The sequence below is a fragment of the Acomys russatus genome, chromosome 15 (assembly GCF_903995435.1).
Source record: "Acomys russatus chromosome 15, mAcoRus1.1, whole genome shotgun sequence".
In the NCBI taxonomy this organism is placed as follows: Eukaryota; Metazoa; Chordata; class Mammalia; order Rodentia; family Muridae; genus Acomys; species Acomys russatus.
Window position 1 is genome coordinate 47,468,484 of NC_067151.1, and position 13,037 is coordinate 47,481,520.

The following is a 13,037-nucleotide window of genomic DNA, read 5'->3' on the forward strand; positions in this document are numbered from 1 at the left end:
CACTGCTGGACTATTACAAATTCAATATCAGAATTTGTGGAACAGATTTTCTTCAAATTCTGACTATATAGTCTGTGTGATTCACTTACTTCTGTACATCTTATTTATAAAATTCATTGTTTTGATTTTAAATGTTACAAAAGCTAATTTGCATAACATTGGAAAACTTCTGCTCACATCATAATATTACACACATGAAAGTAATATAGTTTTATCAAATAGCATACTATAAAAATTCAATAGTAATCATCCAATTTGTGAGTATGCTTAATATCCATTTGAATGTCTTATTTCACTTGTAATAAATATTTTACTAATGCTTCAAAAATTTCATGCAATATTTTTAATATAATCATGCCCAACTTCTCCTCTTAAGTCCTCCCAGACCTATTTGAACCTTCTGATCTAATTTTATGTCTCTTAGTTTTAATTAAAAAACTCAACTGCTATTTGTGATGTCCATAGAACCCTATATGTGTGTAAGTCAATGGAGTTTGGTTATACCAGCAGCAATAAAAGTCTTAAAGAAAATTAATTTCTCTTCCCCATAAACCATCAACAGTCTATAGCTCCTTAGTTAGGAGTCAGGATCACTCACCAGGTTTTATTCCTCAACAGAAAGCAGACACAGATAATTATGACCATGTTTTTGCAGTAGCTGCAACTTTGGGGAGTTCATGGATGCAGAAAATTTGTAGCTGAGCATGTCACACCCACTCAGTTCTGTGTGTTGACCAATTGTGAGTTTCTACATCAACCATTATCCACTGAACAAATAATTTTTTTCTGATAAAGTCTGAGATCTGCACTAATCTAAAGCTAATATAAAATAATGAGGCAGTCTGAACCTGTGACCAAAATCATAGAAATCGACACCTCTGAGGCCTGTGAAGTTCTCAACCATGAGTTATTGGCAAGATTTGCAGTGCTATACATGTCATTTCTCCTGGGTAGTGTCCTTTAAATCTAATCAGAAAGTACTCTGCTACCCCAATAGCATCCATGCCACTATTGCTATGCCGGCTGATAAAATACCACAACCATCTTCCTGGCACCATGATAGCTAGCCAGTGGGAAAAGAGGTTTGTGGTCAGTACCAACTTGATTTCTTAATGTTCTATGATCAATGTTTATGGTGTCTTCAGAAATGGGTCCTACTATGAAGTTCTCATGGGCTGCTAAGAGGAAAACCCATAGCCTGTATTTGGGGCATCTCCAAGCCTGGATCCTGTACAATATCCATTAGTGTTCTTAATCACTGAACCATCACTCTAGTCCCACCATTTGTTTTCTTAATCGTAGGCATTCTGACTAGTGTGAGATAAAATCTCAAAATAGTCTTATTTTTAAAAATAAATCATTTTGTGACTAAGGATGGTATACACTTTATTTAAAAAATCTTTTGTACTTGCCCCTAGAAAAGGTGCATGTGTGGCTGCTGTGTCACCTGTGTGTCAGTAGGTGGCAGAGAGGGGAGAGAGGCTAAGTCTATGCTCAGTGTTCTGACTTGGGAACATCTTAATGATTACTAGTCTAATGATCACTGAAAAAAGCAATCCAAAGATGACCAGTAGTTGGTGCCATGGGCACAGGCAGGAATCTAGCCTGCGATAACCAGGAGTCCAGTGCCAACAAGGCGGGGGAAGGGGACAGGCCATGCCTGAGATGATCCTTGCCCAGTGCTATAGTGCACGAATGGTGCATAGCAAACCTGTGATGCCTTCAGACACTCAGAAATCCACTCAGAGGATCAAGTAATTGGTGGAGAAATAGAAGAGAAAGAGAAAGAGAAGGGTGTGGGCACAATGAAGAAAGGTAGAAATGGAGAATTGATGGTAGTGAGGAACAGCCAGATGTGGGTAGCAAATGATGCCTGCTAGGACCATGGTGGGGTTCTGGCCTGTGGTGACCATGGAGGCCACATCTGGGTTAGTGGTTCTGCAGCAACAGTGGTCTCTTTCCACCAAAGGCCAGTCAGAATTCATTGGTCTGGGCTGAAGTCTGAGGACATGTTGATGTCTGAAGGCTGTGTAAAACTGACTCCACCCCTCACCTGGGCGGCAAGAGACAGCTGGCCCTGAGGACATGAGAACAGGAGAACAGATGTCACCCTTAGCCAGCTGCAACACTTGGGAGAGCAGAGTGGGTCCTGCACCTCACCTGGGCAGCACAGTAGAGCTGTCTCTAGACAGACAGACATGGGGATTGCAGATGAGCGGGCACTGAGTGCCTGAGCACAGGAGAGTCAGCTATGCCTCTTGTCTGCTGAATGGTGGAACAGATAAAGGAGAGATGCCTTCCTCCCCTTCCTCATGCCTTTCCACCTATGGCAGGCAGAGGAGCTGACCACTGGGTTATGAGAGTGAGAGAACCTGCTATGGCTGCAACATTTTGCAGAGCAGGCCCTGCATCTCGCCTGGGCAGCAGGGTAGAGCTGCTCCTTGTTGCAGGATGTTGCTGGTGAGCTGGCCCCAAGGGCATGAGGGTGGTAGATCTGGCAGGCTGACCAGCTGACCTCTTAGGCCCAGATGAAGGGCTTTTAACTGGCCCACTCCAACATCCACCCCATAGATAAACTACTGGAATGCATGAAGAGGCTGGTTTTTGTTTTGTTTTGTTTTTTGTTTTCTATTTTTTCTTTAAATATTTTTTACATATACATTTACATTATTACATATATATATATATATACAATAAACTACCTATAGCAAAAAGAACCATGACACAATCAGCAATTATATAAATGTTATATTCTTAGCATTTCAGCTATTTGTATTTGACAACCTTGAAGAAAACATCTTTTTTTTTAAATTTTTTTTTATTAATTTATTCTGTTACATCTCAATGGTTCCTCCATCCCTTGTATCCTCCCAATCTTCTCTCCCTCCCATTTTCCCCTTATTCCCCTCCCCTATGACTGTTCCTGAGGGGGATTACCTCCCCCTGTATATTCTCATAGGGTATCAAGTCTCTTCTTGGTAACCTGCTGTCCTTCCTCTGAGTGCCACCAGGTCTCCCCCTCCAGGGGACATGGTCAAATGTGAGGCACCAGAGTATGTGAGAACGTCATACCCCACTCTCCACTCAACTGTGGAGAATGTTCTGACCATTGGCTAGATCTGGGTAGGGGTTTAAAGTTTACCGCCTGTATTGTCCTTGGCTGGTGCCTTAGTTTGAGCAGGACCCTGGGCCCAAATCTGCCTATCTTCTTTATCTTGATGCATCTAAAATTCTGAGTGTAAATCAGTCTCTATTACATCTTGTCATTATTAACTTAAAACATCTATCTAGACCTAAAACAATCTTTACCCCTAAACAACTAAGCTTCATTGTAAAACTAAGCTACCTGGTCTTCAACTCCATCAGAGACTAGAGAAGGAATAAACTTGGTTACCTGAGTGTGCCAGGAGTGCAGGTTAGTAGCTTTCCAAATGAGAAGATGATAGAGACAGTTTGCTCCCTGAATAGTTACCCAAAACTCTCAATAACGTTGGAGTATCATCTTTACCCTTCTGGCCCAGTATGTATGTATGTATGTATGTATGTATGTATGTATGTGTGTGTGTGTATGTATGTATGTATGTGTTTGGTTTTGTGAGACAGGGTTTCTCTAGTAGCCCTGGCTATCCTGGAATCACTCTGTAGACCAGGCTGGCCTGGAACTCACAGAGTACTTTTTATCAAAAATAGATTATTTTCTCAAATAATATATCTTGATTACAGTTTTCCCTCCCTCCCCTTTTCCAGTTCTTCCCTGCCTCCCCTCTCTTACTCAATTTACTACTTTTCAGTATCTCATTAGAAAAGAGCAGACTTCTAAGAGGTAAACATAACAAAATAAAATATAGTAAGATAAAACAAAAACTATGGATAAGACAGAAAAGCAGAAGGAAAATATCCTAAGAGGAAAGAAAGAATCAGAGATCTACTAGTTAATATACTTAGGTATCCAATAAAATAATAAAATCACCACCAACAGCAACCAAAACAAAAGCAAAACAGGAAGCTCAAAGCCTATTACATACGCAGCGGACCTGTCACATACTGGCTCAGTCTTTGTGAGTGCATATGGACTTGAGCAGGTTGATATAGAGGCCTTTCTTTCTTGGTGTCCTTCACCCCTTTTAGCTTTGTTATTTTTCTCTCATGCATTGTTGTATCCTGACCTCACTTCCCCCTTCCTCCGCTCCTCCCAGCTCCTCCTTCCACCACTCCCCACCCCCACCCGCTTCCACTCCTCTTCCCTTTCCTTTTAGAAAACAGCAGGCCTCCCTGGGATACCAAACTCTGCATAAGAATACTCTTGTCTGGCTTTTCCTTGTGCACTAAGCCTTCAGTGCCTGTGTGCTTGAGTGTGTGTATATGTGTATGTGTGTGTGTCTGTCTGTGTGTGTGTGCATGCGCGCACGCGTGAGTGTGTGTGTGCGTGCGAGTGTGTGTGTTGGTGTGCATGTGTGTGTGTGAGGAGCATGTGTGTGTTGGTGTGTGTGTGTTGTGTGTGTGTGTCTGTGTATGAGTGTGTGTGTGAGGAGTGTGTGTGTGTTGGTGTGTGTGTGTTGTGTGTGTGTGTCTGTGTATGAATGTGTGTGTGAGTGTGTGCACGTGTGTTGGGGATGGGGGTATTCCTGAGCCATGAGTGGAGGAAAGATTTGATGAAGACATACCATTTAGGGCTGAATATTAAAAGGCCTCACTCTCTGTATATTGTCTGACTATGGTTCTCTATATTTAATTATCATTAATAATATTACTAGTTATTTAAATATTTCTTAGTATGGTTTTCTTCCAAATTTTTCAGTAATTCTTTAGAAGAAATTGTTTTAAATATGTGTGATTACAGATTAGCAACTGTTAACTAAATATAATATATATTATATTATGCATATTATATATATGTAATCAAAGAAAACAAAACTTACTATCTAACAAAAGAGAATAATTAAACCTTTACCTACTCTATGTCCATATTCACAAAATTAGTTGTATTGAGCTATATTGGATTCTAGGCTATAGTCACAAATATTATCTATGAAAAAGCAAGATTATTCACTCATTTCTTTAAAAGATCATTAATGATGTGTGAGAATCCAGTAAGTTATGTTAAACCAAAGCCATTTAGTCCATTGTTTTCTCTTATAAGGTATTTTTCTCTTTTTTTTATTAAAAGTTATAATTAAAATATAATTACATCACTCCCATTCCATCTCCTCCGTCCATCTCCCCCAATATCCCCTTTTTACGCCCTCTAAAACAAAATGGATGGCCTCTTGATTATTATATGACATACATATAAGCACATAAATATACAAATACAACATGCCAGGTCTGCTTAGTGTTGCTGTGTGTACATGATTCCAGGACTGACCATTATGTTTTGGGTAACAAATTAGAAGGCTCAAGCATGGAGAAAGCTAATTCTGTCCTTTCAACTGTTATTCTTGTCTGTAGTTCCTCATTTAGGGAAGGGATCCCATGAGATTTACCCTTTCTGCATTAGCATACCTATTGATATTATAATTTTTCAGTAGGCACTGTGTCTAGCATGGCATGATATCTCTAAAGACACAGTAGTGGCACTCATTACTTAGCAATAACAAACAGCTGTCTAATTGGACTCAAGTCACACACACTAGGTGGGGAGTCATACATAAATGGTATTAGAAACCTTGGGGTCAGGGATCTTAGAAGACAATCTACTACTGTCACTTTTGTTTTAATTATTGCCAACAATCAGCTAAAGTGGAAGAAAATTCCTGTGCCCAAACCTTTTTCTTTGCTCTCCCAAAATTTTCACACATTGTCAGCATTGTCTCTTGCCTTTTCTCTTTGCTCTCCCAAGAGTTTCAAATGTATACCCAAAGGGAATTTTTTCCCTAATCTACTAACTTTGTCTTCTGCCCACCTACATGATCCAGCATCCTGCCAGACTTCCTACATGTGGGATATCATGAAAGCAGCTACCCACAAGTGCTCTGGGCCAACCTGATGGATCATGCCAGCTGGGTTTGCATTGTTCCTCCTTACTGGACCTGTATTGCCCTTCCCAGCTCTAGATGTCCTCAGGCCCTAGACAGCAAATCAATAGCCTGTTCTTCTGAAACCTGGCCAACATTTCAACCTTTTTGTTTTGTTTTGTTTTGTTTTTTGTTTGTTTTTGTTTTTATTTTTTTTATTTTTTTTATTAATTTATTCTTGTTATATCTCAATGTTTATCCCATCCCTTGTATCCTCCCATTCTCCCCCCCCCTTTTTTCCCATTATTCCCTTCCCCATGACTGTTTCTGAGGGGGACTTCCTCCCCATGTATATGCCCCTATAGCCACCCTACTCCCAGCAAGAAGTAGTAAAGATGATTACTTTACCCTTTATCCATTTGCAAAAGGCTGAAATGATGTCCTACAGACCAGGGACAAACAGCTCCAGGTTCCCCCAGCACTCCTCAGTCCCTATCTGCTGCAGGACATGGCTGACATAGCCTGCCCTCTACCATAACTTTTAGGGCAGAATTTTTCTTTCCCCTTCACCTTATAATCTGAATATTTTGTTGCTACTGCTTTCCCTCTCTCTCTCTTTTCCCTTTACATGGCAGCCAAAATATGCTTCCAATAAACCTACATTTATATATTTCAACTTACCTTACATAAACACAATCCAACATTCCTCATTTTTTAGTTATAGGAAAAAGTAGGAATGTTAGGATTCTGCTTCAGTCTGACTACCTGTGATATCATTGCTTACCTGCCATGGGGGCATGGCCCTGCCCAGTGCTATATACAAGGACAAACCCTTCCCTTGGTCCCTCTTTTTCTTCCATTTCTATCTCTTCTTCTTCCTCTGTCTCTATCCTTTTCTCTTTATCTCTCTGGGGTACCCTTTTCCCCTTTCCTTCCCCCCTCCCGCATGCTCACTTAATAAACCTCATATATTCTAATATCTAATATCTGGTATATTATTGCCTTATACCTTATATCTTATTCTCATATATACAAACTTTGTTTGACCAGCATAATTCCTAATTGCATTTTCAAACTTATTCTTATACCCACAGATAGATGTTACTCTCAATCCCACTTCAAAGAAACTTTTGCTTACAGCAAACAGCAGCCACTGCAGAAAATCACAACAGGTCATAACCCTGATCAATGGATTGGGCAGAACCCATTCCCAGTGAATAAATCCACAATACAACTCTTGTATGCAAAGCTTTTTGCAGTATAAGCAAGTGGAAGAATTCACCTGCAGGAAGTCATCTGTTGAAACCTGTTTCCCTGTGTTTTAATAAATTATTTCATAGAAGGAAAAGTAAAGCAATGAATATTATAGTTAATAATAATAAACCCTATCCACTAGAAATGTATTCTTAGTTCTTTATATGTAGGCTTTGAGAGATGCTATTAATACACTTTACTATTTTGCTGAGCAAAGTTCTTATTTTATATGGTCATCATCTTTAGGCTTTCCACATCATATATTTAATTAATACTTAATTAGGTGCTAAACTTAAATATAAGGGCATGTACCTGCTGATGCAGAAAAATGATTTTAATTGGCCAAAGAAAAGAGGCTGAGAAAGATTGTGGCTGCAAAAAATCCTCCAAAAAGTACTCTCAATGGACACACAAAAATGAACTACTATTAATTCACCAAACTATCACCAATAGAATGGAGGAAAACAGATGAGAAACAACCATGCCTGCTTTTAGAAAAATATTTTGGGAGATATATTCTACTCCAAAGCACTCATCCATAAAAAAAGACTCCTTCCACTTTGAGTGAAAGACTTTTAACAAATTTACAACTTGAACACTAGAACTGAGCATACCATAATACAACTGAGTATCTGGCCAAGGTCCCACATTTTCTATTTACAGGTCATAATCTACCTATAGTACCTGGATAGATCAATCAGCAGAGAGAAAGATCTTGTAATCCTCCCAAAACTTAGTCACCACAGTACACTGTAGAACAGTGCCTTCTTGTGAGTAAGGCAGAAGAAATGGCCTAGCGCTTTGGCTCAGGGTCCTATAGTGAAGAGATCAAACATCTAACAGAAATTGGTGGGCCTCTAAATGAGCCACACCTCATTGATGGGTCCTGTAAACTGACTCTAGCATCATTCAGAGAGCTGTGCTTACAGAATAGACATGAGTTTGATTGGTATCATATATGGCTCCTGAGTGAAAATGAGGAATATCTGCCTGGCACTTCACTGTTCATAGGGCACCAAAGCTGAGAGACTCAATTACAAGTTTTGAACCAATTTTGTTGGTCAAGAGACTGTCTACACCCCTATCTTCCAACCTCAGTAAGTAGATCTAAAGGACATTACTTTGAGGGATTTACAGTAGTTCAAGAACCAGGCAGTAGCTACACTAGAGTCGGTAAGGATCGTGGTCCAGCCTATATTGCAGCTAGTTTGGGTGTGTTTCATGGTATGCCACCTAGAAAACACAGAGTTTTGTACTCACAAGATTCAGAATTGACCTCATTTCTGCCACAGACAGAATTCTGCCTAAAAATTGGCACGCTTGGATGCAGGAAGAGTTGACAGCCAAACTCTGCCAAGACAGGATAAGCAAGTCCTCAATAGTTCTTGCCTCAGCTGGGCACGGTGACGCACACCTGTAATCCCAGCATTTGGAAGGCAGAGGCAGGCCGGTCACTGTGAGTTTGAGGCCAGGCTGGTCTATAAAATAAGTCCAGTACTGTCAAGACTACACAGAGAACCCCTCTCTCAAAAATCAAAAACAAAAACAAACAAACAAAAAAACCAAAACTAAAACAAATAGTTCCTGCCTCACAAATATGTCTGCTAGATACTGTGCCAGAAGGCTGAAGATGATGTTCCACTGTTACAGAGTTTTGAGTGACTTCTCAGGCAACAAACTGTCTCTGTCATTTTCTCATTTTGGAAGCTGCTAACCTGCACTTCCAATTTACTCAGTAATTAATTTTTATTCATTCTCAAGTCTCTGCTGGCGTTGAAGACCAGATAGTTTAGTTTTACAATTAAGCTTAGTTGTTTAGGAGTTAAGATATATTTAGGTCTAGATAGATTTTTGTTTGTTTGTTTGTTTGATTGATTTTTGTTTTGTTTTGTGTCGTTGGCGAGGTTTCTCTGTGTAGCCTCGGCTGCTCTAGACTGGCTTTGTAGACTAGGCGGGCCTTGAACTCACAGCAATCCGACATGCCTCTGCCTCCTGAGTGCTGGGGTTAAAGATGTGCACTACTGTGCCTGCTAGGTGTTTTCAGTTGATAGAGATGAGATATGTAGATATTGATTTCCATTCAGAGTTTTAGACTAAGATAGGAAAGATGTTTTCTTCAAGGTTGCCAATCACAAACAGTAAAATCATTATGAATGCAATATTTATATAATTCTTGATTATTTAGTGGTTCTTTTTGCTGTATATAGTTTATTACATATATATACACACACACGTGTGTGTAATAGTATAAATGTATATGTTAAAAAATAAAAAAATAAATCCAATAGTCAATAGTTTTATAAGTTATTTTTCACATATATTTTAGTGTTCAAAGTTCCTGTGGCAAATACAATGTATTATTTCACTTTATTCCTCAAAGAAATTAGTAAGAAAGATTCTTTGCCCTATGAAGTTCTCTAATTATACATGTATTTGTTTATGTATATGTATGTATGTTATATAGTATGTATGTATGTGTGTATGTATGTATCTGTATATCTCAGTGGTTCTCAACCTTCCTAATGCTACAATCCTTAATACAGTTCATCGTGTTGCAACCCCAACTGTAAAATGATTTCCATTGCTACTTCATTACTACAGTTTTGCTATTGTTACAATTAATAATATAAATAACTGTGCTTACAGAATAGACATGAGTTTGATTGGTATCATATATGGCTCCTGAGTGAAAATGAGGAATATCTGCCTGGCACTTCACTGTTCATAGGGCACCAAAGCTGAGAGACTCAATTACAAGTTTTGAACCAATTTTGTTGGTCAAGAGACTGTCTACACCCCTATCTTCCAACCTCAGTAAGTAGATCTAAAGGACATTACTTTGAGGGATCTACAGGGTCTTAGGGAACCACTGTGAAAGGGTCATTCTACCCCCAAAGAGGTCGCAACCCATAGGTTGATATGTATGTGTATGTATACATATGTTATATATGCCATGTTAGCCAATTTCCACTTTTTTTATCATTTTCTTCTCTTTCTCCCTTCCTCATCCTCCTCTTCTCCCCTTCCTTTCCTATTTACGAGTTTCTGGAAATACTTAACCCATACTTTCACTGGCAAAATTTTGGATTAAAAAACTCAGTGTGGGCGATACATACATAGTTACTTTCTTACAAAGCGTATGGAGTGGCGTGGTGGTTTAGATGAGAACGGCCCTCATAGGCCGGTATATTTGAATGTATGGTTACCAGTTGGCAGACTGTATAGGAAGGGTTAAGATGTGTGGCCTTGTTGAAGGAGCTGTGTCACTGGGATGGCCTTTGAGGTTTCAAAAGCCCAAATCGGATATTGCATCATGCACACTCTGCTACCCTCTTGCAGATGAGATGTGAGCTGTAATCTACTGTTTCATGCCATGCCCCATGCTTCCCATCACAATGATCATGAACTAAGCAAGCTCCAGATTAAATGCTTTCTTTTAAGAGGTACATTGCCATAGTGGCCCAAGGTTTCTGGGAGTAACAAAAAAAAAAAAAAAAAATAGCCGATTTGAGTAAAGACCTACTCTCAGAGATGGAACACATACTCAGCATTGCTCAGGTGGCCAAAAATCTCTGAGAGTGGATCAACTAAAGTAAAACCAATTACTACAGTTCTGCTAACAGAACATAGAAACAATGACTCCTAATGACTTTCTGCTAGACTCATAAATTTGCGCCTTCTTCAGCCATCATCAGAGAAACTTCTTTCTGCAGTTGATGGGAGCAAATACAGAGAACCACAGCCAGATGATGACGGGAGAGTGAGAAACATTGGAACCCTCAGCCCTAAAAAGAACGTCTCCAACAAGTCCCTCCACACAAGGCTCAGGGAATCCTGCAGAAGAGGAGGAGAAAAGAATGTAAAAGTCAGAGGCGATGAAGGAAACGAAGGACGTGAAGCCTTCTAAACACAACACAACCTATACACATATGAACTCACAGAGACGGTGGCAGTCTTCACGGGTTTACAGCAGATGGCATGCTAGAGCTAAAAGGAGAAGTGTACACATGCACCCACCCTAACTTAGATGCTATCTCCAACTAATTGATAGCCACTTGCATATGAAAACTTAGTTTTCTCTAAGCAAGTCTCACTGGGGAAACAAAGACTCATAAGGTTAGGCCCCATACCCAGAAATAGATGGCCAATGCAAAACAAACTCAACTGAATTTTTGGAAGTTCTTTGTCTGATAATGTTAAGTTGGAACCTTTGTTTTTACTGTTGTTGGTTTCTGTTTTAACTATATAGGTCCTTTCAGTATGTGTTATGGCTTCTGCTTTTTGTTTGTTTGTATTAGATTCCTGCATGTGCGAGCCATGTGATCTCTAGTGTATGTGTTTCTTGAGGTTTTTCTTTTTCTTGTTTGGTTGTTTTAACATATTCCTATTTATCTTACTTTATTTTACTATTATTATTTAGATGTTTGCTTGCTTTCTAACAAGACAGATGGGTTGTGGTTCCAAATGGGAGGAGCCGTGGAGAGGAACTGAATGGGAGTAGCAGGAAAGAAATTAAACCTAGAATATACTGTGTAAAAAATTTTTATTTTCAATAAAAGAAAAATAACTTGAAAAAAAAGGTTGCTTTGGTCATGGTGTCTCTTTATTGCAACAGAATAACAGCTAATACAAATGGAGAGAAAATGAATGATATGAGGTATCCTTGTGACATCTGATGTTAACATGACATTCGCTGACTTTTCATCGTTACATCTTATATTGCAAATATAAACAAATTCTATTGTGTTTCCAATGAGCTGAAATAATAATAGCAATGTTTGTAACTCCGGCCAACAAAAATTGCTGCACTCCGGGCACTTTTATAAACCTCTTGGTATGCTGATGATGATTGCATTAAGTTGGCTCATGTGTTGTCACGGGAGTCCTGTGAGGAAGGCTTTTTTGTCAGTGCTTGTAGGAACCTTGGACTAATATTACTGCACTGAAGTTGATAAGATTACTTTCACCTAGAAATCCAGGTCCAGAGGCTATATCCAGAACCACAGTTCATTTTTATAACACATCAATAAATATTAGTAATGTCAGTTATAAATCTATGTATGTATGCTTATTTTTTTAATTTATTATATTTGCTTTATTATTTTTAAAAGACTGGTAAAATATGCTTATATGTAGATGGCAAGTACAGCCTGGAACTGAGATCCCAAATTTTGTAATCATTTCTGTTATAAAGTCACTGTAATTTCCAAAGAAGATGGTTGGAATGTGTCCCTCTTCTGAGTTTTGTAGAATTACCTGCAAAATTATCCTCAGCACACAGTTTCCAAGGGCACGAATTGCACTCTTACTGATTGTAAATGCTACAAAATTTATACTTATGAGCCTAGTGATCTTTATTTATAAAGTGCACCCTTCCCTTTTACTTAGCATACTCTTAATTCTATTTTTAAATACAAAATAGTCCAAATACTTATAATTTCAAAATAGATCTCTCTATTACTTTTATTTTTATGTAATACATATACAACTAGAAAGATAGACACCTACCAGAGTTTTAATAGTCATAATAGTAAGTTTAAGTATCTTTTTGAGTCTTTCTGTGTCTGGGTTACCTCCCTCAGGATGATCCTTTTGCCTGCAAATTTCATGATTTCCTTGTTTTTAATATCTGAGTAGTATTCCATTGTGTAAATATACCATATTTTCTTTGTCCATTCTTAGCCTGAGGGACACCTAGGTTGCCTGTTTCTGGCTATCATGAATAAAGCTGCTATGAACTTAGTAGAGCCAACTCCTCACACCATTAATGAATCTCTGCTATGTTTACAAATAGGAGCCTAACTTAATAGGTCTGAGAGCTACCACCAC

General features: G+C 38.8%; 1 non-coding gene across 1 annotated transcript; it reads left to right on the top strand.

Moving 5' to 3' along the window:
* Positions 1–1,407: 1,407 nt before the first annotated feature.
* On the top strand, positions 1,408–1,541 carry LOC127199684 (small nucleolar RNA SNORA17). The gene has a single exon (XR_007831961.1). It is a non-coding gene; the product is annotated as a small nucleolar RNA SNORA17 (small nucleolar RNA).
* The last annotated feature ends 11,496 nt before the right edge of the window (positions 1,542–13,037 follow it).